This window comes from Odocoileus virginianus, chromosome 17, assembly GCF_023699985.2.
Source record: "Odocoileus virginianus isolate 20LAN1187 ecotype Illinois chromosome 17, Ovbor_1.2, whole genome shotgun sequence".
In the NCBI taxonomy this organism is placed as follows: domain Eukaryota; kingdom Metazoa; phylum Chordata; class Mammalia; order Artiodactyla; family Cervidae; genus Odocoileus; species Odocoileus virginianus.
This window is the reverse complement of record NC_069690.1, coordinates 59,972,887-59,998,426: the sequence shown is the minus strand read 5'-3', so window position 1 is coordinate 59,998,426 and position 25,540 is coordinate 59,972,887. Positions and strand designations below refer to the sequence as shown.

Sequence of the window (25,540 nt, the reverse complement as noted above, 5' to 3'; positions counted from 1 at the left end):
AAAAAAAACAGCTGAGAAAAGGAAGTAGGCAACTTTGAGGATGCCAGAAATTCTTTAAAAATCTATTTCCTTTCAGAAAGAAATATAATATGCCTTTGTTAAGGAGAAAAATATAGTTTTTTTGTTTGTTAAATCTATCCAATGAGTTTTAAATTATTTGTTTTTAAATTGGGGTGAAATTCATATAAAATTAATCAAATTTAGTATGCCTTCGTGATGTGCAGCCCCCAAGTCTGGTTTCAAACATTTCCGGCACTCCAAGAGAAACCTCCACACCCACCAGTCACTGCCCCTCCTTCCCGCCCAGCCCCCGCTCACACGGCTGCCTCATGAGCCGAGGGGCTGCACCCACAAGCGGCCGGGCAGAGTGACAAGACTGCGGCAGGAAGGGGGACCCCTCCCAGGGCCTGAAACTGGGCTCTTGTCTAACACTCAGAAATGAATTGTCCGAGGAGACACACGTGCTGACAAAGCAAGAGATTTTATTGGAGAGGGCGCCCGGGGGAGAGCGGGAGGGTGAGGGGACCCAGGAGAACGTCTCTGTCACGTGGCTTGCACTCTTGGGTTTATGGTGATGGGATTAGTTTCCGGGTTGTCTCTAGCCAATCCTTCTGACTCAGAGTCCTTCCTGGTGGTGCACGCCTTGTTCAGCCAAGATGGATGCCAGAGAGGAGGATTCTGGGAGGTGGTTGGACATGTGGTGTCTCCTTTCGACCTTTCCCGAGCTCTTCTGGTTGGTGGTGGCTTATTAGTTCCACGTTCCTTACCAGGACCTCCTGTCGTAAAACAACTCATGCAAATGGTTACTATGGTGCCTGGCCAGGGTGGGCGGTTTCAATCAGTGTGCTTCCCCTAACAGGACCATGAAACGGGAGTAAAGGATCACACCTTCCATCTGCCTTCCCTGGGGCTGGAAGGAAAAGCCCAGAGCGGCTTGTGCTACAAGGCTGCTTCTGCTGCCCCGGGGCAGACTGGCGCCCTGCGCCCACTCTCACTGTCTCTTGTCCGCCAGACACTACTCCCCCCGCCCCCCAGATTATTGTCCTTGATACCAAACAGTCTGGCCAGGGACCAGCAGGTAAATGTTAGGACCCTTCACAGAGTATCATGTGCGTGTGCTGTCACCTCAGTTGTGTCTGACTCTTTGCAGCCTCATGGACTGTGGCCTGCCAGGCTCCTCTGTCCATGTGATTCTCCAGGCAAGAATACTGAAGTGGGCTGTTATTTCCTCCTCCAAGGGAATCTTCCTGACCCAGGGATCGAACCCACATCTTTTACGTCTCCTCCATTGGCAGGCAGGTTCTTTACCACTAGCGCCACCATCACTGAGGATTAAAAAAACTAAGACAACAGTCCATGTTATAGATCCATGTTATAAAACGTCACCTCAGGCAACTCAGAACGTTCACATGTGCTTTCTACCTCCCTGTGAAGGTGATCTCAAGCATGAATTTTATGGCAATCGTCTCCTTGCTAAACATGTATCTTTCAACACTATAGCTTAATTTCACTTGCATTTTGAACTTTGTATAAATGGATTTACAAGGCATGGACTCTTTTGTAATGAAGTGTCTTAGGCTTAGCATCCTTTGTGAGATTTGTTCATGCTGCTGAATGTAACAGTTGTTCATTCTTTTTCATGGCTGTGTGGCATGCCATTGTATAACTTACAGTGGTTTATTTACTTATTTTCGTATGGATACAGCTTTATGAAGCTTCTTTTCCCAGCTTTTATAGTTATAATTGACAGATAAAACTGTATATATTTAAGCTGTACACTGTGATGATTTGCTTATTTTCCTGCTGTGGCTAACAGGTTTTACCCAACTCCTGGTTGTTACAAGTAATGCTACTATAAGCGCTCTTGTACATGTCTTTTGATGTACAAGTTCATATATAACTTGGCATATTCCTAATGTGAGACGGTGGATTATAGTGCAGGTTCATTTAGCAGATGCTGCCAAACAGATTTTCAAAGTTGTCATACCAATTTAAACTCTCCCTAACTCCATTTGAGAGATTCTCTTGTTCCAGTCTTATCATTAGTTTTGTCAATTTTTTTTTGGATTTTAACCATTCTGCTGGGTGTGCTGTGATAATTCATTATGATTTCAGTTTGTCTATCCCTGATTATTGGTGAGGTTGAACATTTTTAAACATGCTAATTGGTCATTTGGATATTCTCTTTGGTATAGTGCCTGTTGAAGTCTTTTACCTACTTTTCTTCGGGGTTTTCTCTTTTTGATCTGAGAGTTGTTTATACACTCTAGAGATGAGCCCTCTGTGCTGCAAATCTCTCTTCCTACTGTAATGTGCCTTTGTGCCTCTTTCTATTGACGTATATCATGGTATCTTTATTTATTTGTTTATTTTTTAATCATGGTATCTTTAAATGCATAGAAATTCTTAATTTTAATACAATTGTTTTTCTTTCTTTTCTTTTTGGTTAGTGGTTTTTGTATCCTGTTGAAGAAGTCTTTCATATCCTTAGGTCATGAAGACAGTCTTCAATATTATCTTCTAATTCTGAACTGTTGGCAGCCACTTGGGGCTATATAAGTGAAAATTGATTAAAATGAAATAAAATCCAGTCCTTAGTTGCCTGTATTAGACAGTATAGGTCATAGAATATTTCCATTTTCTCTTCATCTGCCCTATTCTAGAAGCTTTTAGTGTTTCGTCTTTCACAGTCAGATCTAAAATCACCTGATACTAATTTTTGTTTATGGTGTGGGGTGGTCAGGTTCCATTTTCTGTAAGGATATCCAACTGTCCTAGCACCATATAATGACAAAGATGTCCTCCACAGGTCTGAAGTTCCATCTTTCACAGAAATCAAACATTCAAATAGGAACTGTGTCTGTGTTCTCTATTCTTTTTATGTATTTGTATCCAAACCACACTGTCTTCATTTCTGCAGCTTTACACTAAGTTTTCACATCTGGTAGAGCAAGCCCACCTACCTCCTGTTTCTTCAAGAGTGTCCTGATAATTGCTCACCCTCTGCATTTCCTAATAAATTTAGAATTGCTTTACCATTCTATGGTGTTTGTATCTTTTTGTCTATTTTATTCTTTTTTAAATAATGTTTGCATTTGTCCTGTATACACACACACACACACACACACACACACACACACACACGCATATTGCATAGTATATAAAGCGTTTCTCCTCCAAATCTGTCAATCCTTGAATACAGCCCCACAGAACATTTGTTAACTTCCTACTTTCAAAAACTTACTATGGGAAATACTCTTTGGAAAAAATGTGTTATACGTGCAAAAAATATTGCATAAAGATCAATATTTGGAGATTTTGATATGGTTGCATATAATCTATAGAGCATTTAGTAGTGTACTGATCTCTTGAACATTCCGAGTCTTTAAAAACCAGGAGTATGGTATGCAGGTCATGGTGCAGAAACAGATGCTTAATGGAATTTGGATGGCAAAAGTTTATGAGGGAAAAGGCAAGCACCAGAATTGGGCAGAGGAAGCAGTCTGACCCAGACCGGACAGAGCGCTGGCTGCCCTAACACGTTGCTCTGGGGCATTTACTGTTGTCAGAGTGTCCCGTGTTGGGCTGCAAGTCCATGCTAAGTCACAGCGCAGGTCGCCCTGGGCACGGTGGGCAGAGCATGACCCCAGGCAAAGCAGCACCCGGCAGCCCAGCCAGGCCCCGAGGCGCTGCTGGCTCAAAGCTGTCACTCCCAACGGCTGGGCAGTGTGTCTCTCCCAAAAAGAGGTGGATGTATCTGGTATTTTCAGGTCTGCACAGTTCATCCTAAAGCCTTTTGCTTCCCCGCCTCCTATCCTGGCGATCCTCCAGCATCAGTTCCTGGATGCTGGTGAGGGCCCGCAGGCCTTCCATGGGATGCGATCCCTTAGCACCCCTAACGCTGCGTGCTGCGAGTTCAGCCAGTGACAGGCACAGTGACCCAGGAGGGAATCCACGCTCTTCTCAGGGGCGGGTTTCTGCACGGTTCCAGAAGGTTGGGAGTGCTGGCTCTTCCAGTGGGTTTGGAGATGGGCCACTTCTCCAAGCTCGGAAGGTCCACAGGAAGCTGGGGAGTCAAAATCTTCATCATTGCCCATCTGCCTCCATCCCATCCAGGGCCTGACCTTGGCATGAGAGACCTGACTTTGCTGGGTGCTTAATCCTCATGGTCTAGGTCCTCAGCTTTCTCTCCCTTCTCACTGTAGGAGATGAGAGCTTCATGCAACCAGGAAGGCCTCTAATTTTCACACCTGGCTTTCAGTTGCTCATTACCCTCATCTCTTTGGCATCTTTCTGGCGAACACTGACGATGCACATCAACGGCTATCCAAATCAATCATTTCTATAGCAACTGCTTCCTCCACTATATCTGCCAGTGCTTTCACTTTGACCAGCACACCCCCTCTTATGTACCAACAGAGTGTGAACAACTGAACCAGCACCTTGTGCAGAGTGCTGCCTGAGACCCACCTGCCTCCACCGGTGGGCGGGCGGGGGCGGGGTACTCCTCTGAACCCATCTCATCACTTGCTTTCTGAGACCTCTCCTGAGTCAACCGTCACAGGTTAGTCTTCAGAGGCTGAGTTGAGGTGCACCATGTTTATGAGGGATCAACACTTGTGGGAGGAAGTGAAGGTAGCAAGATCAGGCTTAGGAAGGGGCCAGAGAGCAATGCCGGGCCCACAGAGCTCCAGTCAAGGCAGCAGGGAGTTGCCCAGGATTTTGGGGTGTCCTGTATCTGGTAGAAATGGCCCTAGGTATGCCCCTGTCTTGCTTCCACTGGTTGTATGCAGCTCTGGGACCCGTGTCACCTCAGAGAAGGGAGCTTTCTGCAGCTGGGGCTCCGTGCAGGCCACACCTGCTCGGCTGAACGGAAAGTGCCTTCCTGAAGGGCAACTAGAGGACAGTTCCCTGTCTGCCACACATGGTGCCCCCTCATTTATTTAGGCTTTCCTTCACCCCCTTCCAGAATGTTTAGTTTTGCACAGAATTCTGGTATGTTTCAACTGATATATTCTTATGTAGTCAATATTTTGCCACTGTTGTAAGCTATCTTTTCTTGTGTGATCACCTTTATTTAAATTTAAAAAATTGAACTATAGCTGATTTACAATATCGTGTTTTGGTGTACAGCAAAGTGATGCATGCATATGTGTGTGTGTGTGTGTGTTTTCAGACTCTTTCCACTACAGGTTGTTATAGTAAATACAGTTCCCTGCGCTACACAGTAAATACCTGTTTATCTGTTTTACATATAGAGGTGTGCATCTATTAATCCCATACCCCTAATTTATCCCTCCCCACTTTCCCCTCTGGTAACTGTAAGTTTGCTTTCTATGACTGTGAGTCTATTTCTGTTTTGTAAGTAAGCTCATTTGTGTTGTTTTTTAGACTCCACGTGTGCGTGGCATCATACGCTGATTGTCTGTGTTTGACTCACCACACACAGCATGATCACCTCAAGGTCCATCCACGCTGCTGCAAACGGCAGCATCTCATTGTTTTCAATGGCTGAGTAATCTTCCATGCCTTGGTTATTGCAAACAGTGCTGCTACAAACATTGCTGTACATGTTTAAGATTTCTTTCTAAACTGCTTATATTCTACCTGATTATTGCTTTACATAGGATATATTAGTATGCAGAAATACATCTAATGTTGATATTAACAACCTTGCTAACCTCACTTAATTCTAATTGTGCATCTGTGGATTTTTAAACACATATATCACGTCATCTTGTTAACAGCGTTTCTTCACTTTCTTTTATTGGGGGGTGGATTACTTATTGCACAGGTTTGGTGCTCCATTGTGATAGTGAGTGGAAGTGGTCAGGGTAGGCATCCCTGCTGTCAAGCCAGAGAGACAGCGTTTAACATTTCACTACTTGGTAAGATACTTATGTCTGTACACTACTTAGTGTGTTTGTTGAAGAGTGTGTGCGCCATTTATCAAGTTCAGAAAATTCCTCTTTATTCCTACTTTGATAGTACTTACATCAAAAAAATCATAAGTAGTGCTGAACTTTATTCAACATCTTTTTCTGATTTTTGAATATCAAACCAAACTAACATTCATCGAAAACTCCACCTTGGTTGAGATGTACATCAGCTTTACACATTGCTGGATTCATTCTGCTGATCACTTGTTTAAAGTTAATGAGTGAGATTAGCTTGTTATATTTTTGTAATGTCTTTGCTAGGTTTTAGTATCAAGGCAGTGTGGCCGTCATACAATGGTTAGGGATTATTTCCTTTTTCTATTCTTTGAAAACAAGATTGGATATTTTCCTTAAACATAACTCACTGAACTCACTGATGAAGCACTCTGGGCCTGGAGTTCTCTTTGTAGGAAGATTTAAAACAATAGACTTAATTTATTTATTATTTTAATTTAAAATAGAGGATTTAAGACCAGTCAGATGCAGGACTGATTGTGCCAGTTTGGAAAAACTGCATTTTCAAGAAACTTGTTTATTTCAATCAAATTTTCATACTTATTGTCATAAAGCTGTTCATAATATTCTCATTATCTTTTTAATGATTGAAAAATCTATAGAAATATTTTCATTTTTTTGCTATTATTTGTGCATTAATTAGTCCCCCATGAGGGGTTTATTCATTTTATCATTCTTCAATTAACTTTTGACTATTTCCATTTATTTGCACAGTTCTTTGTGCTTAATTAGCTGTTTTTCTAATTTCTCATGAAAAACACTTTATTTGTATTTCAAGCTTATTTTTCAATATATGCTTTAGAAACTTCCCAAGTTAGCATGGCCCTAATGACATCTTAATTATGGGATGTAAGTTTCAACACTTTCAGCATATTTTCTAGTTCCCACTGTGATTTTCCAAATCCATCAGTTATTCAGGAGTATGTATAGACTTCAAATATGTAGATATTTTCTACTTACTTTTTCTCTTGTTTTCTGGCTTAACGGCATCACTGTCTGAGAATGTACTCTATATGACTTAGAGCATCTGAAACTTGTTGAGACTTGCTACATGGCCCAGCACATTCACAAACATTCCATGTACACTCGGGAAAACTCTGTGATCTGCAGTTGCAGGTGCAGTATTCTGTATCTATTGGTTGCGGGTGTAGTATTCTGTATTTATCTATCTATAATATGTATCTTTTAGGTCAAGTCTGCTTATCCAATTGTTCAAATCTGCTTCTTACCACTCTCCTCTGAACAGTTACCGATACACATGTCTTGCAGACATTTGTAGGTTTGTCTCTGCCTCCTTTTAACTCTGCCTATGCTTTCTCCTTCATCTCACATGTGGTGAGGCTGTGTGTGCTAGGAACACACAAATATCAAGCTACTTTGTCCTCTTGGTGAATGAATACCTTTATCATGGAATGTCCCTCCTCATTTCTAGCAATGCTTTTTTTTTGGCCATAAAACCTACTTTCTTTTGGTAGTTTTTGCATGGTTTGTCTTTTTACATTTTTGTTTTTCTTTTAAAAATTGTGGTAAAATGCACAGAGAATTTACCATCTTAACCATCAAAAAATTTTAAAGTTGTGCTAAATACTATGTAACAAATTTACCATTTTACAGTTGTGCAGCTCAGTAATGTTTAATACATTTACATTGTTCTGTTATCTCCAGAAGTCTTTTCATCTCATCAAATTGAAAACTCTACTGTATATCCAGTTAACAAATCCCCATTCTTCCTTCCCCTTACCCCTTGGCAATCACCCTTTCTGCTTTCTATTTAAGAATCTGACTAATATAGGTGGTTGTTGTTCAGTCACTAAGTTGTGTCCAACTCTTTGTGACCCCCTAGACTGCAGCACACCAGGCTTCTCTGTCCTTCACTATCTCCTGGAGTTTGCTCAAACTCATGCCATCCAACCATCTCATCCTGTGTCATCCCCTTCTCCTCCTGCCTGCAATCTTCCCCAGGGCACACACAGACTTAAAAGTGAGGGGCTGGAAAAAATATTCCATGCGAATGGAAATCAAAAGAAAGCTGGAGTAGCAGTACTCACATCAGACAAAACAGACTTTAAAATAAAGATTATTACAAGTGATAATAAGTTAAAAGACCCTTGCTCCTTGGAAGAAAAGCTATGGCAAATCTGTGCTGTGCTTTAGTTGCTCAGTCGTGTCCGACTCTTTGCAACCCCATGGACTGTAGCCTGCCAGACTCCTCGGTCCATGGGGATTCACCTGGCATTATACTGCAGTGGGTTGCCATGCCCTCCTCCAAGGGTATGGCAAATCTAGACAGTGTATTAAAAAGCTGAGACATCACTTTACCAACAAAGGTCTGTCTACTCAAATGCATGGTTTCTCCAGTAGTCATGTATGGATGTGGAAGTTGGACCATAAAGAAGGCTGATTAAAGATGGAGTTTGAAAGACAGGAGTGATTGTGGCCTGAACAATTACAGGATAGCGTTACAATAGTGGAGTGGGGGGAAAGACCGTGATGGAGCACATTTGTGGGGGGAGGTTAAGAACCCCACTCTGGACATGTGAGTGTGAGTCTATCAGATTCAAGTGGGGATGCTAAGAAGTTGTTGGCTAAGAGTCTGAAGCTCAGGTCCAGGAGAGAGCTCTGGACTTGAGCTATAGGTTTAGAGTTCTTTCTCAAGGTAAAGATGGTATTTAAAGCCTCAAGCCTGGAAGAAGGGCTTCCCAGGTGGAGCTCCCACCTGCCAATGCAGGAGACATAAAAGACATGGGTTTGATCCCCGGGTCAGGAATACCATCTGGAGGAGGGCATGGCAACCCACTCCAGTATTCTTGCCTAGAGAATTCCATGGACAGAGGAGCCTCAGGGGTATAGTCCATGGGGTCGCAGAGAGTCGGACACGACTGAAGCGACTTAGCACAGCACAAGCTGGAAGAGAAGGGGAGGAAGTGTAGCTGAATCAGAGACCCAAGGGCTGAGCTGCAGGGCTGTAAGGAAGAAGATGCAGCCTTTGCAGGGGTGGGGCTAAAAACATGTAGGAAGCAAAGAGGGGTGACTGGGGAATTATTTGAAGCTGTAGTTCATCAGATTAGAATCAGAATGGAGTCCCATTAATGGTGGTCAAGGAGTCTGTGTTCCTCAACTCCAATCCTGCCTGCCTGCCCCCAGCCGTGTATCATCTGAGTGTTCTGGTGAGCCCTGCCTTCAGCTGCCCATTTCATGCTTCTGCACTCTCACCACCACCCCTCACTCTCATAAAGGTTTGGTCATTCATTCAACAAACGTTTGCTGAAACGTTTTTGTCTGCTCCAGGCCCCGGTGGAGGCAGAGTGAATAAGCTGGACCAGGCCGGTGCCCCCATGCAGCTCATCCTCGAAGGCTGTGGGCAGATAGACAATCAATCAACAGACAAGACAGACAAGAACATTTCTAACCCTGCTCTGGTCAAGGGGATCATGAAAAGTCCCTTCCACAAGGTGCCATCTGAGTTGTGCCCTGAGTGCTGAACAGATGACTGTCGCATCTGGGGGACAAGGATCTGGCTGGAGGGAGGTCTGCAGGGGACACAGAAGGACAGCGTGCTGTCATGGTGAGGGGCAGTCCCAGGAGCTCGTAGGCTACTGTTAGAAATCTGATTTTATTCTAAGGTGCTGGGGACACCTTCCCTGCTGTTGAGGAGTCAGGTAATACAATTAACATTGCACAGACCTCACTGGGTTGGTTGGTCAGATGGAGAAGAGACTGTCAGGGGCAGAGTAGAGGCAGGGAGAGGAGTTTGTAGGGTTTTCTAGTTCGGGTCACAGTCTTTGAGGAGGACCGGCAGGATGAACCTTGGATTGGATGAATGGATGCAACAGTCTCCGACATCAAGCTCTTCTCTGGGTCCAGGCCCACACAGGGCCAAGAAAAGTACCTACTAAAGAGATGTCGGTTCAGGCACAGTTGTTGCCCTCGGCTTTCTGAGTGTTGAATTATAGGAAACTCATACCACATATATAAACGTCCCGGATAAACACAGGGCAAGCAATCAGTGCACAGGAATGGGTAGCCAGGTGCAGAAGTGGGACTGGAAACAGAGTGGCTACCCTGTGGAGAGGAGTCTTTGAAGCCTTCTCTAGCCCAGAGAGGCGGTCCATTTTCCAGTGGGCAGGGGCTAGAAGGTCGTGAGCAGCGCGGCCTCCCCCCCCCCCCCACCCCCACCCCGGATCAATGCCCCTCGCGGCAGCACGGACGGTGGGGGTTGCATTGTCTAACAACCTGGCTCCAGGCTCCAGTTTCCCAACTCGTTCGGAGCTCGGAGAAGCGGTGACTCAGGGGAGGCCGGCCTGGAGTGACTCATTACCTCGCTCCCTCCCTCACTGCTGACCCCGGGCCAATCTCTTAATGAGTCTACACCCCACTCTTCTCTTTTGGCCCAGACGGTTGCCTGGTGGAGTTTTTAACTCCCCGGGGGCAGGGCTTCTGTCAGCAACCGTCCAGGTTCCTCGAGAGAGGCTTCTTCTAGGGTCTGGAGGAGCGGAAAAGCTGGATGGACCCCAAGGCCCCAGGCCCTCCCCGTGCACGGAACGGGGCGTTTAATGCCTTTGCGTTCTTCTAATTTCAGAGCCTTTCAACAGCATTCACACAGAATACAATTTCGCAAGTCTCGCTGTCCTGGAGGATTTTCCCTTGGACACCTCTTTTTACAAATCTGCTTGGGGGTGGGGAGGAGCACTCCGAGTCCCAAAGTCTGCAAAGCACAGCCGAGGCAACGACTGAGAGCTCCGCAGACTGACCTACGCTCCCCGGGGCAAGGGGCCCGCTGCGCGAGGGCGCCGGCCGGTGCTCGGCTCACCCGTGCCACGGAATGCGGGCGGAGGGCGCGGCGGACAGCCTCGCCGCCCGGCGAGGGGCCCTCGGGCAGCAGCCGGGGTGCGGGCGTGGGCGGCGGGGTCGTTCGCCCCGGCGACTCAGAGCGCCCCCCACCCCCCTGCTCCCCATGACCCGGCAGGTAGACCGCGGCGCGCGCTCCCCCTCTCGCCCCGGCCCGGCGCCGGGACCCCCCCCCCCCTTCCCCCGAGCCCTTCGCGCCCCTGCGCCCCGGCCCGAGCGCGCAGGCGGCACCCCCGTTACCTGCCCGGGGAAGTCCTAGCTCGCGCGCGGCGAGGACTGCAGAAGGGCGGACTCGGCCGAGCGAGGCCACATTCCTAGGGGAGGGGTCTCCGTCTGAGGGTCGCGGATCGCGGTGCCGAACCGGGAGGAGCCCGCGAAAGGGAGCGGCAAGCGGGTAAAAGTTGCTTTTCGCCTCGTGCCCCCTGCCCCTGCCCGCGCCGCGAAGCCGGCCTCCGCCGGGTCCCGGGCCGTTGGGCGGGCGGACACACCGTCCGTCCGCGGACGCGGCGGCCCAGCGCCGGCGCTCGGGCCCCGGCCCGGGGAGCAGAAGCCGGCCCGCGGGCGCCGAGGGTCCGGGGCCGAAACCGACGCAGCAGCGCGCACAGAGTAATCTGAGCGGCTCCTCGCCGCCGGCGCGGGGAGCCCGCGGCCGATGAGACGCAAACCTGGGGTGGCCGCCCGCCCCGGGGGGCGCCGGGGGCCGCGTGGACGCGAGGGGAGGGGGAAGGGAGGCCGGGAGCGGCGGCGGCCGCAGAGACCCGGAGCCCCGTTTTAAAGATGGGGGCGGATTTTAAACGCAAACAGCCGGCGGAGGGGAGGGGCCGCGCGGCGGGCGGCGGGCAACTTTCCGCGCCGGAGGTGCGGCCGGAGGGGCGGCGCCGGCGGAGGCGGGAGTCGGGGGCCGAGGGGAGTCACTTTAAAGGCTCTTTCTTACCCACAATGCTTTGTGGGGACGTTGACAAGTGGATCCAAGATGGCGTAGAAAGTAATGACAGGTAAGTCCTGACTTCCCCCTTCGCCGCCGCCGGGACCGCTCCACGAGCTGCCGGCGCCTTCCGGGAAGGAGCTGGGCTCCCCTCCGGCCCCTCGGGCCCCGGCAGGGGCGGCCCTGGCGCGGACCGGGGGCCCGGGCGGCCCGCGGCGGGGCCTGGGAAGCGGGGCTCGTCGAGGCGAGGCCCGGACGCTGGGGCTGTTTACAGCCGCTTCCCCTCCCGATCCCCTTCCCCTCCGCCGGGGGCCGCGCCGCCCTCCGCCCAGGCCTCGGAGCAGGCCTCGCGGACCCCGCCGCGGGCTCGCGGCAGGCTAGTCCGCGCCGGGCTCCCGGGAGGCTCGCGCCCCTCGGCGGGGTCGCCGCTGGGGGCGGGGAGCGCGCGGGCCTCCCACGCCCCGCTCGATTGCCCCTCGGGGATCGGACTTCTGCCCGCGTTGGGGCGGGGGCCGGGAAAAGTGGGCCGGGGGCCTCTCCCTCCCCAGCCGGGGGCTGTTTCCTGAGCTTCACTTTCTTACCCCCCCTTTCTCCGCCCCCTCCTCGGAAATTCTCATTGGCCCACGAGCACATCAACAAAAATAAAAACAGACGATCCGTTCCTGAGATTCCTCTAAGACTCCCCTTTTCTAGAGCTGAAGGACTGCAGTTTCATCTAAGGAACTTTGATTCCTCTCTCCCCAAATTATTTGAGCTTTCTGCACCCTCTCCTTTGCTGAGGCTCCTCCAGCCCGGTTTGGAAATCACGGTTTTAGGATTCTTCTTGGATTGAGATCCTCAGGTTTTGTTTGAAATTCAAAATTGTTGTTCCTTCACCCTCGCCACTTAACTTTTCAGGCAAATCATTAGTATAATAATGTATAACTCCAGACACAGTGGATTCCTAGAGTTGGGTGTGGGGGAGGGGGTTGGGGAGTAAAGAGTTGTCCTGGCTCGCTTGTTCTGGATTTTGCACTCCCTTAAACTCATATGAAAGGATTTCGTCCCCTTCATCTCTTCTTTTTAATTCTTTTTGAAAGTCCAGTCTGTAAGAGATGACTTTTTTATGTTTTGGATTTTAAGAGCGTTTTATAATCTATTCTTTTATCACACAGAGAGGAAATGTTTTTATTTTAGAGTAAAACAAACAGACTCATTTAAAAGCTGCATACTGTACCATTTTGGTAGCTTTTTTCCATTTGAAATTTAGGTGCCCTTTCACTTCACGCTGATAGAACGTTTGCTACTACTGATACTGTCTTTTGCTGGTGTTGTATAGACACATTTTACTTTTCTATTTGCCTCAGGAATTGGATGAAGTAATTGATCACTAAAGAACTACAGTGCTGGTGAGATGTGTAAGGTGAGACTGCAGTTAAAAATGATTTACCCTTTCTCCTTCTTTGTTTTAATCGAGTCATAAGGCTGAGACTGAAGCTAAGTAAATAGATGGGACAATCTTTATTTCCAAATGAGTCCCTCTGTCTGATGGGGGTAGAGCCTGGGCTGGATTTGGAAAAGAAGACTGTGTCAAGTGTACAAACTTTTCAGGGACTCCAGCACACACAACGGTAGTGGAGCTTATCCAGAGCCAAATGTTATTTGCAGCCATCCTTGATGAGTGTCTTTTCCAGGGGTAATTATAGTTTGCCTATTTAAATTTCCTTGTGTAACTTTAACTGAATGTCTTAATTTTATCTGTGTCTTGGTGTTTATCACTCACTGTACATTGAGTGTCAGTGATTGTGTATGTAGATTTTGTGTGTCTTGTGTCAAGTATACCCTTTCCATTGGAAAGAATTATTTTAGGCAAATCCTGCTTTTATTTTCTGAAAAATGGAATAATGCTCGTCTCTCATAATTATTTTGAATTATGATAGTGTTGAGTTTTGGTTAACTTATTATGGAGAAGACTGGCTTTTCATTATTTTCTGGTCACATGTAATATGTGACGTCAAAAGTGTTGCTTTATTTAAGCCAACTTGTAAGGCTTTGGATTTATAGAACAGCACTGATATAGTGTCAATGAACAGTACTGGGGAGGAGGAGAGTGGTTTGCTAATTTTACATTCTTCACAAGCATTTTTCTCAACTTGAAAAATACATCGTTTTAAAAAAAATTTTAGGCATTGTAGATGTAGTATACAGTGTGTGTATGTGTGTGTGTCTATAAAAATACTACGGTTTATTGAGAACATGTAAATTTCAGTAGATTGGTTACTGCAGTTTTGTTTTTTTTTCCTTTAATACATCTGGATAGCCTTTGTATTTTGAAATCCTCTCTATCACATGTCTAGAAGAATAAGCTGTGGTTTATTTTTTTCCAGATTGAGGCATACAATTCATATTTTTGCCTTAAAAGAAAACTTGGGTGAGGAAGGTGGACATAAACTAAGATCCTTTTGTAAGTGCACATACCACATTTGGTTGTGTTTTGAAACTCAACAGTGCTTGTGTGTATCACGTATACTTTTTATTTTTATTCTTACAGCAAATATGGATTTAAAAATTTATTTTCAGCTTACTGATGGAGGCATATTCATGGCTTAGATCTCCCAATCTGTACCTTTTTTTTTTAAATTTACATATTACTTTGTGGAAAGAATCACTAATCTACTTATTGGCCTATGGAGATGTTTGTTTATAATCCAAAAGGGAATATTTAGAAATAGGTAATCTTATGTGGTTAGTGTTTGGCCTGAACTGTGTTAAGACATTTTCCACAAAGACGTTTTTCCACAATTTTCACACCTGTAGATCCTGTGAAGTGTTAGTATTCACTTCAAAGTGAAGTTGGTGTTTGGCCACCAAGCAGGTTTTCACACAAAGCATTCTCAGATGGGAAGTGCCATAGTGCAGAAGTTTGGGTGAAGTGAGAGTCTGTGTCTTTGACATGAATAAAGACCCAGCTTTTTCAGTCTGTCCTTTTGGCTGGGGAGTAGGACACTATTTTAGGGAAGGCTGTGGTTTTTGGGAGTTAGTGAGCACCTCTCTATCAGCTGGTACACTTGGATTTTGCGATTGTTACCAAGAAGTTTAATTTCTGATACCATAAATACTCAGTCTGGATTGTTTTAAAGTCTGTAGACAATTTATGGACAGTCCAGTGTTTTACTGGAAAAGGGAGTGATGCCAAAATAACAGGAGAAATCATTCCTGCTTGCAAAGTGCCTTGTGGAGTTTAAGAATATGGAGCACACTCATGAAAGGCTAAGAATGTTGAGGAGGGCCCTACAAATAGGTAGACCAGACCTTACACATGCAGTTTTGTTCTCAATTTGAGAAGCAGGCATGGCATTGATGTCAAATGCAAATTAACCTCTCATTATCTGTCAGACTCTATTTTTAAGACTCCAAATACATGCCCAGCTCAAGAAATAAGGTCTTTTGCCTGTTGTTTTAAATGCATAGAAAATTTGGGGCCAAGTTTATCAATTTGGCAAACAAGAGAGGCGGAGGAGCTACTTAAAAATTATAAACAGATTGTAATGGTTGTTTATTTCCATCAACTTAGATAAGTGTACATGCAAATATAATTTGATTTCTGAGTAATATTTTGAAATGTTTTCTAGGAGGGAACTGTGATATGTGTGGAGAGTGTGGCTCCACCAGTTTACATTCATTTAAGTTACTGGGTATAGTCAGCGTGATTTCTATAACGCTGGCTAGGAGCAGCATAAAACTTAGTGGTCTGTCACCTCTGAGGTGGCTGGGATAATACCTCTGAGTTAACCTGAATTTAACAGAGTTAATAGTCCTCTTTCAGCAATAAATAGTAGATGTAACATGAAGATTTTTAATTTCTATATATCTGTATATGTATACATATGTGTGCGTATATCTTTTTTTTTTTTTTTTTTTAAGCTACCAGTTGTCTAAAGCACATTGAAAGCTTTTCAACATACTACTAAACAATCACACTAACTGGTTTGCTCATGTAAGTGGTACTGGGTCAGTTTCTCCAAGAGCAGGAAGTTGTCTGGTAAAACCAGAGTTGGTGCATTCAACTTGTTTTGACCCCAGAAACCCCTGATTCATCATTAGGTTCTTCAGAGAATGCATGGCATATTTTTTGACTGAACCATTCTGAAGTGTGAATGTTTGTGATTTTTGTCATTTCTATGCCATATTTTAGGTGTTCTCTGCACATCTGAATTTGCCTTTTTGCTTTCTTCTGTGGATATTCTCCTTGTATGAAAATATTCCTGTGAGGCAAGCTTCCTATCAGTGGGCAATATGTGTAAATAATATAGGTTTTAAAAATTACTTATTTTTATGTAAAACTGATGCATGCCATGGTAAACAAACCTGAGCCATGCTTAAGTGTATAAAGTAAAAAAGATGAAGAAAAAAGCCTCTTCTCTTCCCTCCACCTGCGGTTCTGCTCCCCTGATCTGATGCAGAAGCAGTTGCTGTCACTCGGCTTCTGGAGGAGCTCTTTGCTGAGGTGCCCTGGCAGCAGTGGAGGCAGAGGGAGAGGATGAGGAAGGCATGGCCACTGAACCCGCTTACATGTTGTGCAGGGACGAGTCCGCTCTTATTTCCTGTGATGTTAAGTAATATTGATAATCTTAAACTTCCATCACTGTAAGATAACTGTCATTGAGTTGTTAGTGAAACACTGAAACTGGTAATTGCATTGTCAGATTGGTACAGTTTTGATTTGTTGATCTTCTAAGAAAATAAATATTTGGAAATTGAATTCATGTAACCTTAGGGCTGGGAGTAATGTTGGTAATTACCATCTGTGGAATTTTATGGTGAGACGCACAGTATATTCACTATAGACTTGTTATAACTCATTATCTTTCCTTTAGTTTTCAGAAAAATTTCAAGGTAGTTGTTATTTCCGCTTTGCAGAGGAAATTCAGGCTAAATGTGAGTTTGCTCACATAATGTCACAAGGCTAGTAAGCAGTGGTGCTGGCATCGCCTTGGAAGGGGCGCGCTCTCTCCGTGCAATGTGCTCTGCTGCTTGTGTCTGGGCTCTCTCATTTTCTGCAGGAGGAAACTGGGGCCTGGAGGAGGCAAGTGACTTGCCCAAGGTCACACAGCTAATCAGTAGCAACATTCAACCAAGCTTTTATCTCTGGACCCTTATCTCAGGACCCTTGGTCCTGGCTGGTTATGCTACATTTTACTGAAATATTATGGACCAAGAGACCATCTTCTGTGACTACTGGATACAAATGCTTCAGAACTGATATGTCAGCAATCCTGTTTTCTACTCTGTATTAAAAGATTCCTTCTCTCTCTTTCAGAAATTATAAAGAGCTCTGATGGGCTATTTGGGTAATACCCAGTGCAGTGAACTGCAGGTGAGTAAGGCTTGGGAGAACCTGGTTTAGAAAGAAAAAACTTGGTGGTGCGTGAGAAGATTCTTAAACTAGAGGAGTGTCTGCTCAGGAGGGGTGAGGTGGGACAGAGTGGAGTGAGCAGGGCTGTGGTGCAGCAGTTGGACCTGGAACTTTGGGTCCTGATTGGGATGATGGTGAACAGACCGCCTGACACTTCGTCAGTGTGTCTGAAGAGAAGTGAGGGCAGGTTAATCTTGCACTTCTGTTTTGAATGAGTAACCGCACAGGAGTTCAGCCTATCTGCATGAGATTAGATCTTAAGAGGTGCTTCAGATTTCGTGTCAGCATTCTTGAGTGGTGATCACCTGTGCTCTGATGAACTGGTTAAGTATTAAATTGTTTGTTTTTCCCGTTACCTGCTATGTGCGTGTTGTCATGAATGACTGTACATGTCTGCACTTTTGAGGATCTAGATACTGAGAACAGATCAGTGGAACGCAGGTTCAACTTTTTTTCTAATGGTTGTGTTCCCTCCATACAATGGTGGTTTTAGTCTTTCAGATTATTTAATTTTTGCTGAAATGCCCTAAGAAAGACAATTTAATCTTGAGTATTATTTCACAGTAATTAGTATTCTTAGTCTGTTATAGTATCTTGGCCATTCAGTAGTAAACTTAGAAAATGATTGTACTACAGAAAAACAATTAGAAGACTGCTTTAATATTGTACTTCTGGGACATCAGTGCTAAAATTAGTTTTTGATGTTTTTTTCAGTGCTAGTTGCAGAGACTTGAATGTGACAGTGCTATATATTTTTAAGGTTTGTAATTAAACTCTAGCTTGGCTGCTTGTTGGTGGCTAAAGTGAAACATAGTTGTATGGTTCTTTGTTTCTTGAGTTGCTGTAATTTTGCACAATTCATTGTCTACAGGTTCTTGGGGATGATCAGAAGACTAGTTGAGCTAGTTTGTTAGTTCTTGGAAAGCTGGAGTCTGGGTTGTTGTTGTGATAAAACAAGTACATGAGGGCTCTCAGGTAAGGCCAAAATGAGTAGTAGAATAGAGACATGGACCTCTTCTTGAGACCGTGCCAAATTTGTATCCTGGAGCCCCTCATTTCCTCAGTATGGTAAAATTTTGTCTTACGAAGTAATTTAAGAATTGATATTAAGTAAATTGTTAAATATTTGAGTTACCACCCTCAAACAGTTGATTTTCCTTTTGGCATTCCATTAAAAAAAAAAAAATATATATATATATATTTACTGTACTCATTTTTAATGATGATGCACATAATTTGTATTTTGCCCATATACTAGATGATGAAACATTTCCGTATTATAGCTGTCACAATTTTAATTTACATGATTACACTGTGAGAGGCTGCAAAATATTTTATCAAATCACACTGTCAATAATTTACATTAATCTTTTTATGTTAGATATTTGTTTTGCTTGCTGCTTTTCAGTTAATACTTTAATCTACATTATTGTAGATATTGTATTTTTTTCTAGCTAATTATATCTCTAGGATAAATTTCAGAATGTATTGTTGTGTTAAATGATATGAATGATTTTATGGTGTTTGATATTGGGTTGGCGATAAAGTTCGTTCTGGATGCTATGGAAAAACCCAAGCAAATGTTTAGGCCAACCCAGTATATATCGTGGTACTGTTTTTCAAGAGTGTTATACCAGTTTGTACTGCTAACAGATACACAGATTGACCTCTATCACCAAAACTGGACAGAAATACGTTTTTTCTTTATGAGTCCTTCCTTGTTTCATAGTGTAAAGTGGCCCTTGCACTTCTTAGTTCTATAATGTTGAATTTCTCTCTTTGAGTCTCTTCATGGTGAATTGTTTGTTCATATCCTTTGCAGTTTTAATCAATAAACTATTGATGTGGGCTTTGGTTGGTAAGGCAAATATAACCAGCTAATAAACAGGTAGTTGTTAAAAACATGATCGGAATAAGTTCAGCGAGAATATTCAAAGAGAGCCCGGTCTGAATGTTGAGTTTTCTTGACAGGAGTGGTGAAGGGGAACAGTTGAGTTATTTCAAGGTTCAGTTCCTCAGTCACGGTTCGGCGACCACGCAAGGACCTCAAGGCCGGCTCAGGCTATCAGGGTACATCCCGGGTGAAGGCGGAGGCCGCTCAGGGCCTGGCCAGCTGGGGGCGCTGGCTGCCGAAGTCGCTCTGGACGGCCGAGAGGAGCGCTTTCCGGAGCCTCCTGCGCTCGCGGTGGCACGGCGCTGTGCTTCGCAGGCTCAGTTCAGAGGGCGCAGACATGAGCAAAGCATCGTTTCTTCCGACGAGGCACGAACCCCCTAGTGGAGAGAGTAGGGGCACGAGAAAGGACTAGTAGGAATTTGAAGGGTGCCTTAAGAGGGGTTCAGTGGAGGGATCATACTGCCCCCCCTGGGGCTCTCGGGGAGCACTGCAGCTGAAGAGGGGCCTTTAAACTGCACCCGCGTGAACACGAGAGGCAGTGGAAAGAGGAGGCTGTTCCGGAGGGACGGACAGCCTGAGCAGCCGCCGAGCCGTGGGGCCGGAAGTGAGGCCGCATCCGGAGACCGCGTTATCCAGGTTTCCTGGACTCTGGTTACCTGAAGGAGTATGTGGAAGGTGAGGCTATTGAGAGGTCGTGACTGGGTTTTGAACAATGAAGTGAGGGATTGGCAGTGAGGAAAGACTCGAGATGGGGCTTTTAGTTGGGTCCATGGTGATAGCCCAAGACAGGGGTGACTGCCTGAATTGGTGTCCCTGAGAATGAAAAGAGGTGATGGGGTCAAGAGATATCTTGGAGGTTAAGCAGAGAGATGTGGTGCTGATTAGGTAGGAGGGAAGGGAACCATCAGTTCTGTGTCTCAAGTCAAAGATGAGGCTGAGGTTTTTATGGCTGAATTGCTGGAAGACATCAGGAATATGAAAGAATAGGTCTTAGGGGTTCAGAATAGAGAAAAGACAAGTTTCATTTTATGTGTTGAGTTTAAGGAACTAGTAGGAAGCCGAAATGAGTATTTTAACCCTGGAAGGAACAGATGAGTTTAGGGTCCAGAGGAGTTAAGAGGAATCAGTGAGGCCTCATAGTTAAATAAAGCAGGAAAAGAATGAAGCGTCCTGATTCCCAGTCCAGCTTTCTCCTCACTGCCTCATACAGAGAAGGTTCTCTGCTCTGGTATGCTCAATAGAAAGTTAGAAGTGGCAGAATTTATGTTGAGAGTAAAGAGTTTATTTTTATTTACTTTTTTTTTTTTACTATGGAAAATTTCAGACACACAGAAGTAGGGTATAATCAATCTCACTGTACCTATTATTCAGCTTCAGTAGTTATTAATCTTGTTTCATCTGTTTCCATCAGTTATATCTAAGCAAATGGGATAGAGTGTTTGGTAAACTTAGATTTTGTGTATTTGCAGGTAAGGAGAGTTGAACAGTTTAGTAGGGTATGTGCTGAGCTTTCTGGGTGGGGGTCTGTAGTGAACAGAAGTGGGATTAATTGCCAGAATTCCTTGGGCAAATCACTTACATCTTCTGATTTTTACTTTCTCTGTGAGGTGGAGATAATAATGCCAGCCTCACAGAGTCACTTGAGAGGAGGTATATAAAGACCATCTGTGAACTTCGAGGCTCAAGTGTGATACAGATTTAGTTGTCCATAATAACAAAAAGGTAGTGCTCTTCCTTTGGGCTTCTATGTTGCTGGCATGAAATTTATATTATTCAATACATTTTTATTCAACAAATACTTATGTGAAGCACCTGAGGCTTCAACAGTGAACAAAACAGACAAAATTGCAGCTCTTGTGGAGCTCATGTTCTAGGTCTGGAGGATAATAGGAAGCTCATACCGTGATAGTGCTTAGGGTGGGCCAGACACTGTTGTAAGTGCTTTCATATTTCACCCTATTTTATTCTTGCAGCAGCTGTGAGGTGTAGACTGTTATTATTCCCATTTTTCAGATTTGGAGATGGAAGCAGATTTTTAGGCAGATAGCCTCAGGTCACAATGCCACGATTCAAATGCTGGCAGATCCGACGTCAAGCCTTTACTCTTACCCCCTGCTTTAGAACTCTTCAGCTCATTCACGGCGCACTAGTGTTTGATACAAACAAAAAAGGTAGGCCCAGATTGAAATAAATGAAAACACGAACACAGATGAAAAAAATGGTGGTAATAGTTCTGTGTAGATGGGGGTATATTAGTATTCTTACATAGGGAAGTAGTTTTCTCCCTAACTTTTTATAGACTTCACCAGCTTTCTTGGATTCTTTAGATACAGATGGCCAAGTCAGTGGAAGGAAGTCATTTTTCTGCTGGTACTTGGGTACAATCTCTTCTTGAATGAATCTCCTTGTTTACAGTTCTTCTTCCTTTTTTCTCTTACTCCTCTCTCTTTCTTTATCTTGAGGAAATTCCCTTCTCTGACTTGCCCTGTTCTCTGACCCTCCTTTTCCTCACTGTCTCCTTTCCCAGCCTCGTCAGCTGCCCGCGTTCTGAAGGATTTCCTGCTTCTGCCTTTGCCTTCTCCTCCCTAGTCTGCTTCTGTCAGCCATCCTGGGCTTTGCCCTGTGTTTTGATTTTCCTAAGTTTGTTCAGCGGGAGTAATATCAGGACCTGTTTCCCGTCTCTGGCCATGGCTCTGCCAGCTCTCAGTTCTCCTCTGTGGGCAGGGGAGGTTGGGAAATGGGCAGTGCGCATTCCTTCAGTTTGCACCAGGATTAGGACATGGGCCTCACTGCTTTTAAGGAGGGTAGGAGGATATTATGACTTGTATACTTGAGGGTTTGTTTTTTTTTAAATTCTGGTAAAATATACATAACATTTATTTTAGACCATTTTAGCATGCAATTCAGTGGCATTAAGTGCTTTCACCTTGTTGTGCAACCATCACCACCATCCTTTCCATCTCAGAACTTTGTCATCGTCCTAACTTGAAGTTCTCTACTCATTAAACTAACTCTCCATTCCTTGCTGCCTCCTGGCAGACATCATTTTACTTTCTGTCTCTGTGATGAATTTAAGTAAGGTCCATTCATACCATAGGTATCTCCTATAAGTGCACTTATATAGTATTTGTCTTCTTGTGAGTGGCTTATTTCACTTAGTACGTCTTCAGGGTTCATCCATGTTGTAGCATGTGGCAGGACTTCCTTACTTTTTAAGACTAAGTAATACTGTTGTATTACTTGCTTCCCAGGTGGCGCTGGTGGTAAAGAACCCACCTGCCAATGCAGGAGACCTAAGAGATGTGGGTTCGATCCTTGGGTTGGAAAGATCCCCTGGAAGAAGACACGGCAACCTACACTCCGGTATTCTTGCCTGGAGAATCCCGTGGACAGAGGAGCCTTGTGGGCTATGGTCCATAGGGTTGCATAGAGTCGGACATGACTGAAGTGACTTAGCGTGCACACACGCAATACTATTGTATGTAAATACATTTTTTAAAATCCATCCAACTTTTGATAGACACTTGGGTTGCTTCTACCTTCTGGCTTATTGTGAATAATGCTGCTGTGAACATGGGTATATACATATCTGTTCAAATCCCTACTTTAAGTTCTTTAGGAAATAACCAGAAGTGGAATTGGTAATTCTGTGTTTAATGTTTTGAGGAACCCCCCTTAACTGTTTTCTATAGCAGTAACACCATTTTATGTCCACCAGCAGTGTACAGCGCTCTAATTTCTCCCCTTGCTTGTTAGCACTTGCTTTCTGTTTTTTTGATAATAGCCTTCCTAATGGATGTGAAATGATAACGTATACTTGTTTTAAAGGTGTTTTATGTAGAAATATGGGCTTTCCTCGTGTCTCAGTGGTAAAAGAATCTACCTGCCAGTGCAGGAGACACAAGAGACATGGGTTCGGTCCCTGGGGAATCCCCTGGAGTAGGAAATGGCACCCCACTCCAGTATTGTTGCATGGCCAGAGGAGCCTGGCAGGCTGCAGTCCATGGGGTTGCAAAGAGTTGAACACAAGAATTTAGACTGAGCAACTAAACAACAGCAACATGTAGAATTACAGAATTTTAGGACTAGAGATGATGTTAAAGATTTCTAATTCAGTTAGCTGTAGACAAGAAAGAATGTTCTCCTGTGTCTTAGCATTTCCACCTCTTTCCCATTTGTGAAAGGCATTTTGGGCAGATGGATCTTTATACTGGATCTTAGGGTCAAAATGAACTATGTCTGACCCAAGGTTCATGGGATACAGCTTTGTAAGAAATCTGCTCTTCTGTCCAGCCAGTGACTATTTCTTAGGCTTCTGTACAGTTTCCAACTGTGTCTTCTGAGTTATTTTATCATCTTTCCAGCTTCTTTAAGGGATGAGGTTCAGTTCCGTTCAGTCGCTCAGTCGTGTCTGAATCTTTGCGATCCCATGAATCGCAGCACGCCAGGCCTCCCTGTCCATCACCACTCCCAGAGTTTACTCAAACTCATGCCCATCGAGTTGGTGAGCCATCTAACCATCTCATCCTCTGTTGTCCCCTTCTCCTCCTGCCCCCAATCCCTCCCAGCATCAGGGTCTTTTCCAGTGAATCAACTCTTCGCATGAGGTGGCCAAAGTACTGGAGTTTCAGCTTCAAAATCAGTCCTTCCGATGAACACCCAGGACTGATCACCTTTAGGGTGGACTGGTTGGATATCCTTAAAGTCCAAGGGACTCTGAAGAGTCTTCTCCAACACCATAGTTCAAAAGCATAAATTTTTCTGCACTCAGCTTTCTTCACAGTCCAACTCTCACATCCATACATGACCACTGGAAAAACCATAGCCTTGACTAGACGGACCTTTGTTGGCAAAGTAATGTCTCTGCTTTATAATATGCTATCCAGATTGGTCATAACTTTCCTTCCAGGGAGTAAGCGTCTTTTAATTTCATGGCTGCAGTCACCATCTGCAGTGATTTTGGAGCCCAGAAAAATAAAGTCTGACACTGTTTCCACTGTCTCCCCATCTATTTCCCATGAGGTGATGGGCCCAGATGCCATGATCTTAGTTTTCTGAATGTTAAACTTTAAGCCAATTTTTTCACTCTCCTCTTTTCACTTCCATCAAGAGGGTCTTTAGTTCCTCTTCACTTTCTGCCATAAGGGTGGTGTCATCTGCATATCTGAGGTTATTGATATTTCTCCCGGCAATCTTGATTCCAGCTTGTGCTTCTTCCAGCCCAGCGTTTCTCATGATGTACTCTGCATATCAGTTAAATGAGCAGGGTGACAATATACAGCCTTGACGTACTCCTTTTCCTATTTGGAACCAGGCTGTTGTTCCATGTCCAGTTCTAACTGTTGCTTCCTGACCTGCATACAGGTTTCTTAAGAGGCGGGTCAGGTGGTCTGGGGTTCCCATCTCTTTCAGAATTTTCCACAATTTTATTGTGATCCACACAGTCGAAGGCTTTTACGTAGTCAAGAAAGCAGAAATAGATGTTTTTCTGGAACTCTCTTGCTTTTTCGATGATCCAGTGGATAGTGGCAATTTGATCTCTGGTTCCTCTGCCTTTTCTAAAACCAGTTTGAACATCTGGAAGTTCTCGGTTCATGTATTGCTGAAGCCTGGCTTGAAGAATTTTGAGCATTACTTTACTAGCATGTGAGATGAGTGCAATTGTGCGGTAGTTCGAGCATTCTTTGGAATTGCCTTTCTTAGGGATTGGAATGAAAACTGACCTTTTCCAGTCCTGTGGCCACTGCTGAGTTTTCCAAATTTGCTAACATATTGAGTGCAGCACTTTCACAGCATCATCTTTCAGGATTTGAAATAGCTCAACTGGAATTCCATCACATCTACTAGCTTTGTTCTTAGTGATGCTTTCTAAGGCCCACTTGACTTCACATTCCAGGATGTCTGGCTCTAGGTGAGTGATCACACCATTGTGATTATCTGGGTCGTGAAGATCTTTTTGTACAGTTCTTCTGTGTATTCTTGCCATCTCTTCTTAATACTTTCTGCTTCTGTTAGGTCCCTACCATTTCTGTCCTTTATCGAACCCATCTTTGCGTTAAATGTTCCCTTGGTATCTCTAATTTTCTTGAAGAGATCTCTAGTCTTTCCCATTCTGTTGTTTTCCTCTATTTCTTTGCATTGATTGCTGAGGAAGGCTTTCTTATCTCTCCTTGCTATTCTTTGGAACTCTGCATTCAAATGGAAATATCTTTCCTTTTCTCCTTTGCTTTTCGCTTCTCTTCGTTTCACAGCTATTTGTAAGGCCTCCTCAGACAACCACTTTGCCTTTTTGCTTTTCTTTTCCATGGGGATGGTCTTGATCCCTGTCTCCTGTATAATGTCACGAACCTCCGTCCATGGTTCATCAGGCTCTCTGTCTATCAGATCTAGTTACTTAAATCTATTTCTCACTTCCACTGTATAGTCATAAGGGATTGGATTTACGTCATACCTGAATGGTCTGGTGGTTATCCCTACTTTCTTCAGTTTTAAGTCTGAATTTGGCAATAAGGAGTTCATGATCT

The 25,540-nt window shown here is 44.6% G+C and overlaps 1 protein-coding gene and 1 long non-coding RNA gene across 16 annotated transcripts in view; one reads left to right on the top strand and one right to left on the bottom strand.

Annotated features, from left to right (window-relative positions):
• Positions 1 to 462: 462 nt before the first annotated feature.
• LOC139039218 (uncharacterized) lies at positions 463 to 11,590 on the bottom strand. Of its 2 annotated transcripts, none has more exons than XR_011492539.1 (3): positions 11,043 to 11,590; positions 9,639 to 9,846; positions 463 to 4,616 (listed from the first exon to the last, which is right to left on the bottom strand). It is a non-coding gene; the product is annotated as an uncharacterized lncRNA (long non-coding RNA). The 2 variants fall into 2 exon arrangements; XR_011492540.1 differs by lacking the exon at positions 463 to 4,616 and adding an exon at positions 5,738 to 9,309.
• A 118-nt stretch (positions 11,591 to 11,708) lies between these two features.
• HELZ (helicase with zinc finger) overlaps positions 11,709 to 25,540 on the top strand; it is a 148,538-nt gene continuing 134,706 nt past the window's right edge. For 4 of the 14 annotated variants that reach the window (XM_020875685.2, XM_020875686.2, XM_020875680.2 and 1 more), the window contains exons 1-2: positions 12,691 to 13,129; positions 17,027 to 17,083. The gene's annotated coding sequence lies outside the window, so the exon portion shown is untranslated. Of the gene's footprint in view, positions 11,798 to 12,690; positions 13,130 to 17,026; positions 17,084 to 19,592; positions 19,692 to 22,267; positions 22,495 to 25,540 lie in introns of those variants that run through there. The other 10 variants (XM_070480140.1, XM_070480139.1, XM_070480138.1 and 7 more) reach the window with 8 other exon arrangements.